The following is a 6,208-nucleotide window of genomic DNA, read 5'->3' on the forward strand; positions in this document are numbered from 1 at the left end:
CTTGAATTACAACCCAACTCTGCTGACTCCAAAGCACACCTGTCTGCACACTGCCTCACAGGGGCTTGTTCTGGCAAGAACCAAATCCCAGACTCATTTGGTTCACTCGCTCACTTGCTCACTCACTCCTACCAAACAGCAAATACGATGTGTTGGTTAAACTCCTGAACTTAAGAAACCCTGGGTTCAAAGGCTGTGTGACTTCAGGCAAGTGACTTAACCTCTCTGCACCTCCATGTCCAGGTCTATACAATGGGGATAATCACTGTGCTCGTCTCCTAGGATTCCAACTAGGAGACGACATGCTTATCTCCTGGGGTTTTTGTGAAGAGGTTCTCTGAGGACAGCACTTCAAACAGTACCAAGCACATGGCTGCTGCTGCTGCTGTTATTACTACTGAAATAAAAAGAACTTGTACCTATTCCCAGGGAGCTCAAGAGTCTTCAACAGGACTTCCTGTTCCTGGGTCTCTCGTACTTCCTTGTTCTCCCCTCTCCTCTGGCCATACTGCTACCTCAGGCTCCTGCTACTTCCATCAAAAATCAGTGCACCCAGCAGACACCAAAGGCTGAGATGAATGAAGCTGAAGAGACAAGTTGGCAGGGCCAAGAAAACCCACGGGCTTCAGACCTAAGGTTTGAAAGCCAGAGGCGTGGACTCCATTCCTGTGTCTCTTTCTTGAATGATTTTCATATGCATGAACCATGTGCCTGATGCCCAATGGCCTTGGAGATACAGAACAAGCTATTTAGTCTCCTCGGGGACGCAGGATGTCCTGTGCTAGCTCTTCTCACTTCAGGGTCCAAGTCAGAGTGCATAAGGAAAGCAGGTGTGGCCAACCCGCCAGCAAAAACTTCAGGAAAGCAAAGGACTAACACGACAGAGCAGAAAGTGCAGTTCTCAGGGCCAAGTGCTTTGCGGCATAAAGCATGGACTTTGCAGTCAGATAAGACTTGGCTTTGGGGCTTCCCTGGTGGTGCAGTGGTTGAGAGTCTGCCTACCGATGCAGGGGACACGGGTTCGTGCCCTGGTCCGGGAAGATCCCACATGCCACGGAGCGCCTAGGCCCGTGAGCCATGGCCGCTGAGCCTGTGCGTCTGGAGCCTGTGCTCCGCAATGGGAGAGGCCACAACAGTGAGAGGCCCGCGTACCGCAAAAAAAAAAAAAAAAAAAAAAAAAAGACTTGGCTTTGATTCCAGCTCAGCCATTTATTAGCTGTGTGACATTGGGCAAATTTACTTAACCTCTCTGAAGATCAGCTCCCTTGTCTGTATAATGGGTTGTAAAAATCCCTACTTTTTTGACAGTTGGGAGGAGTAAATGTTTTCTAATAAGTGCCTGGCACCCCATAGATGCAAAGCAAGGAAGGGTCAATTCTGTTCCCCAACTCCTCTTTCTGGTGAACTGATTATAAAGGGAAAGATGGTCTTAATTTCACTTTTAATTAAAAAAAAATATATATATATAGGAATGCTGCACCTTATACAATAAAGTTTCACTTTCTAATAATATCAATAGTATAAGGTATACCTAATAGTATAGTACACCCAGTATACTATAAGGTGTATCATTCCTAATAATAGTAGTTGTAACTACCATTTATTGAGTGCTTACCCTGAGCCTGTACTCATGTGTCACATGTACGAATGCATTTAAGCATCATAATGACCCCTACACATCTTCCCCATTTGAAGGATGAGAAATCTGAGGTGAGATAACTTGCCCAAAGCAGGGTGGGATTTGATCTGCTGCTCCCAGCACCCACACTCTTCACCACTATGGTGACCCTCAAGAAGGGCCCCTCAGGCCTCCACCGGAGAACTCTGTTTTGTTTCCTGGGCTAAGCTGTAAGATCCCTATGGGCAGGGACTGGCTCCGTCTCATTCTCCACTAGGGCAGTGCCTGACACTCAGTAGTGGCTCAGTAAGTATTTGTTAAATGAATAAATGAGTGATGTAGCCCTGTGGTCAGGGCGCCCCCCTCCTAGCCCCAAGGGGCAGCAAGTACACATTCTACAAAAACACAGCCCCATCACTGGGGCTCTAGAAGTGTTTCAGTGATCATGGACTTATGGGAACCGGTCCAAGCTGGCAGGACATTTTGCTGACACCTGTTCTGAAATAACCAGGCCTCTGAACACATTGCTCCAATATTGCCAATGCCATTTCAAGGGTCTTGCAGCTCCACAGCAGCTACCTCTAGGATATCAGCCAGCTAGATGTGACCACCCAGTTTTGTTAGATGCAATCTGTCCTGGCAAATGGCTGAGGGTGGGTCAGAACGTGCCTGGAGCTCCATGTTCTGGACACACTGTGGGCTCACACCAGCCAGACCAAGACACCAAGGGAGGCTTCCCTAGCCACCAAGATCGCTGCTTTATAGCTGAGAAACTTCCAAGGATGTGTTAATAGGAGCAATGTTTGTCTGATTCATTTCAAGTCTGTCATCACCCAGACGGGCCAGAGTGACTAAGAAAGGCGCTGTGGCCTCGGCTCTAAGTGAACTGGCTCATGCAGAAGTGACTAATTCAGAAGCCACCACAGATCCCAACCAACCACAAGGGCCCCGTGCAGCCTCGTGAAACAGAATCGGTCAACAGGAGGCTCACAAGTCAACTGTTCAACCTGTTCCCTGCATCCAGGATCCTGCAATGTGAGACTTATCTGGGGCAGGGTGGGTACCGGGGTAGGGGGACTCACATCCAGGTAATCAACCATGAAGTATGTGCCAGATACACACAGGCTCACGCCTGCCTCCTCAGGAGCTCACAGATAGCATGCGCTCAGACAAGAGCACAGGCACGTAACTAGAATTCTACCGAGACCTTGACAAGGGCCCTTCCATGAGGTGCTTTGGGGCCCATGAGGAAGCAGTTCCAGGCAGAGGAGCATCCTCCAAATGGCTCTTTATTGAACACTCCACTTTGGCTAAGCAACACCCTCTCTGTGTCCCCAATCTAGGCCCAGGTACCCCTCAGGAGGTACTCCCTAAGACCAAGAGTAGTGAGATTGGGCAGGGGATAAGGTTGGGCAAAGACGACATCTGGAGAAGGGGAAAAGGTCTGAACTAGACACCTGATGATTTTTACTGCCTGGCACCCATTCATCTCCTCTTCTGGTAAAATCACCCCCACCACAGCCACCAGGCACCAACTCTCAGTCCATGTGGGTATGTGCCCCAGGCCCAGCCGATGAGTGTATTCCATCTTCCTGGCCACAGTGGTTACTTGAGGCTGGATACCTCCAATCTGGACCAGTGAGAGCCAGGTCCAGGGGTTCTGTCAGAGAAGGGGAGCTCTTTCTACCAATAACTGGAGCTGCAGCATCACATTGTGAAGGCTTGAGAATGAAGCCAACTCAGAGGAAAGCAGAGTCAAGAGCTGAAGAGACAGGTCCCTGATGACGCTATTGTGAGCGCTGGGATCCAGCACAAAGGCAGCTCTAGACTTGGCCTTATCAGCTACATGAGCCAATAATCCCCTCTGCCCTAAGCCAACTGGAAAGAGTCCCAACCAAGGTCTCTTCCATCCCCACTCTTCTGGGAGTATTCTGAGGACAAAGTGACTCTCTTCTCTGGGGTTATAAAGTAATTGCCTGGTGACAGATTGTCCCTGGGGTGAGAGCCACCATGGAGACAGAGTCCAGCTGGCTTTTCCTAGGATACACACGACTGTCAACACACTTTCAAACAGTATCAGTCCATAATTATAGACTCCTTGGCTATTCGTAGTAGCCATTGTTTTTGTCTTCCCAGCACCTTGTTTTGGAAATGGGCTCTGCTGTTTTTCTACAATGCAGGGATGGAAGAAAGGTCATGACCCAGATCAGGTTAATCATAGGGCCACATACTCTTGGCCACAGTGAGCTCACGACAAACCAGTAAGAACCTTTCTCTGGAATTTTCCAAATTAGAACTGGAGGGAAGAAACCTTTCTTTCAGGGTCACCAAGCTGGGAGGATGCAAATCTGGAGCTGTCAGCTGCCACGTGCCCTGATGCATGGAGAAAGCCCACTTGCAGCAGCAGAAAAGGAAGCCTACACACAGGCCTGAGGGAGTCGGCTTGCTGTCTCCCCATGTCCACTCTCTCCTTCTCCTTCTACTACCAGAACCTCTTTCCTCAGAGTTTTGGCTGCTCAGCTAGACACTAAATTTACAGCCTCTCTTGCAGCTAAATGTGGCCACATGACAAGACAGTAGAAATCTGGGTGCCTGATGACATTGTGGAGCCCAGCCTCCTACCTTGCCTGGACCACCTGCCTATTGCTGCACTGTTAGGTGAGTGACAAATAACCTTCTCTTTCGTATTCAAATAATCTTCTGTATTTTGATGGTTCGCAGCCCAATCTATACCTCTACTAATGTGAAGGTGAAAAAGACATAAAAGCAAAGAGCCCTGATGGGGTCTAAATCCTTGGATATAGTTGTCCCTGCAATGCTAAGTTATCACTTATGGGGTGCTTCTAAGTGCCAGGAACTGCCCACAATGTTTACATGTAGCACTTCATTTCATCCATTCCAACTCCATGGGGTGCTACTGTCAGTCCTACTGCACAGCTCACAATGGGAGGGCACAGACAGATTGAGTAACTTGCCCAGGGTTCACATTACATTGCTTCTCAAGCTAGTCTTTTCTGTGATTTGTTGTGTAAGCCAATAAAGCCCCTGTTTTTGCTTAAATTGGTTCAAGCTGGATTTCTGCCACTTGCAACAAGCATTCTAATTGGATTTTTGTCTAATCTAGTTTCTGTGTTCCTTTATAGAGTGCCAACCACGTGGTACAGAACTGTACGATGCAATTTAATGGCTGCAAGCCAAGGATAATTCTCCCAAGAAACTGTCTCCCATTTAACTAGTCAGATCACAATTGTAGCTGCAAGACAACAGGGACCATAGCAAGGAGACAGTCTTCTCAGAGGGAGCATTAGGTTTCCTGCCTGTGGCAGGCATTGCCGGATGGGTCAACAGTACCCATTCCCAACCCTCTTTTCCTTGCCTGCCTGAAAATGCTTTGGGCTGGCCAAATGATCCAATTTGGGCAATGAAAGGTATTAGAACATGGAGGGATTCCTGCATAATGATTAAAAGTATGGGCTCTAGGGCCAGAATGCCTGGATTCACCATCACCTTAGCTGTATTAGTGTGGGCAATTTACTTTACCTCTGTTCCTTGGGGAGGAACACTGGACCTACCTCACGGTTATTGTGAGGATTAAAGGAACTAACAAAGGTAAAGAACTCAGAAGAGTACCTGGTACATGGTAAACACCATAAATGTTAACAGTTGTTATTTTTATCACCTGTCTGTGTCAAAATGGAACAATCTCTAAGGTACTGTTAAGTAAAAGCAGCGAGGTGCAGGACAGCACGTCTAGCATGTGCTCGCATCTGTATGAGTACAGAGGTCGGTGTGTATGTGTATATCTGCTCGTGCCAAGCACAGACTAACCACTGGTAGGACAGATCGAAAACTGTTCTGAGTAGTTGCCCCTGGGAAGTAGAACATGGGACTGGATTCTGGGTTGGGAAAATCTACTTCATTGTAGGACCCTTCTTTACTAACTGGACTGGATTTTTCGAATCATGTACTCAAATTACTTAAAGATTTTTAAAAGACTCAGAAAAAAAACACCCCACTTTCTCTTAATTTTGGTTGTTCACCAACAAAATGGACAGTCAAAAGCTTATATGTCAGTTATATCTCAATAAATAAATAAATTAAAAAAGAAAACGAACAGTTAGTCGTATAAAGTGGCAAGCTTCCTTTTGCAGGTATTCAAACACAGGCTGGAAGGGAATCTGTCAGACACGCCCTGGAAGATTTCTCTAGGAAGCAAGAGGTTAGCCTAGGGCACATCTAAACTCTGCCAACTACAAGATACACCTTTTTGGTGGCACAGAAGGGGAAGGGAGCTGGGGGATATGGCTCCCCAAAAAGCTGCAACCATCACAGACTGCTGGTATCAGGACACAGCAGACTGTCCCATCGTACCAGGGCAGACCTGAAGAGTGTGGGCTGCAGAGCCAGGCAGACATGCACACATGTATGTGACTTCTGGGTCAGCCACTTCTTCACCACGAAGATTGGAACAAGTTATCTAATATCTTTGAATTTTTTCCTCATCAGTAAAGTGGGGATAACGTCCAGCTTACAGGGTTGGTGTGAGCCCTAGGTAGGCAAGTGAATATAAAGCCCGCAGAAGGGCACCAG

Source organism: Mesoplodon mirus, assembly GCF_964341445.2.
Source record: "Mesoplodon mirus genome assembly, chromosome: 15".
In the NCBI taxonomy this organism is placed as follows: domain Eukaryota; kingdom Metazoa; phylum Chordata; class Mammalia; order Artiodactyla; family Ziphiidae; genus Mesoplodon; species Mesoplodon mirus.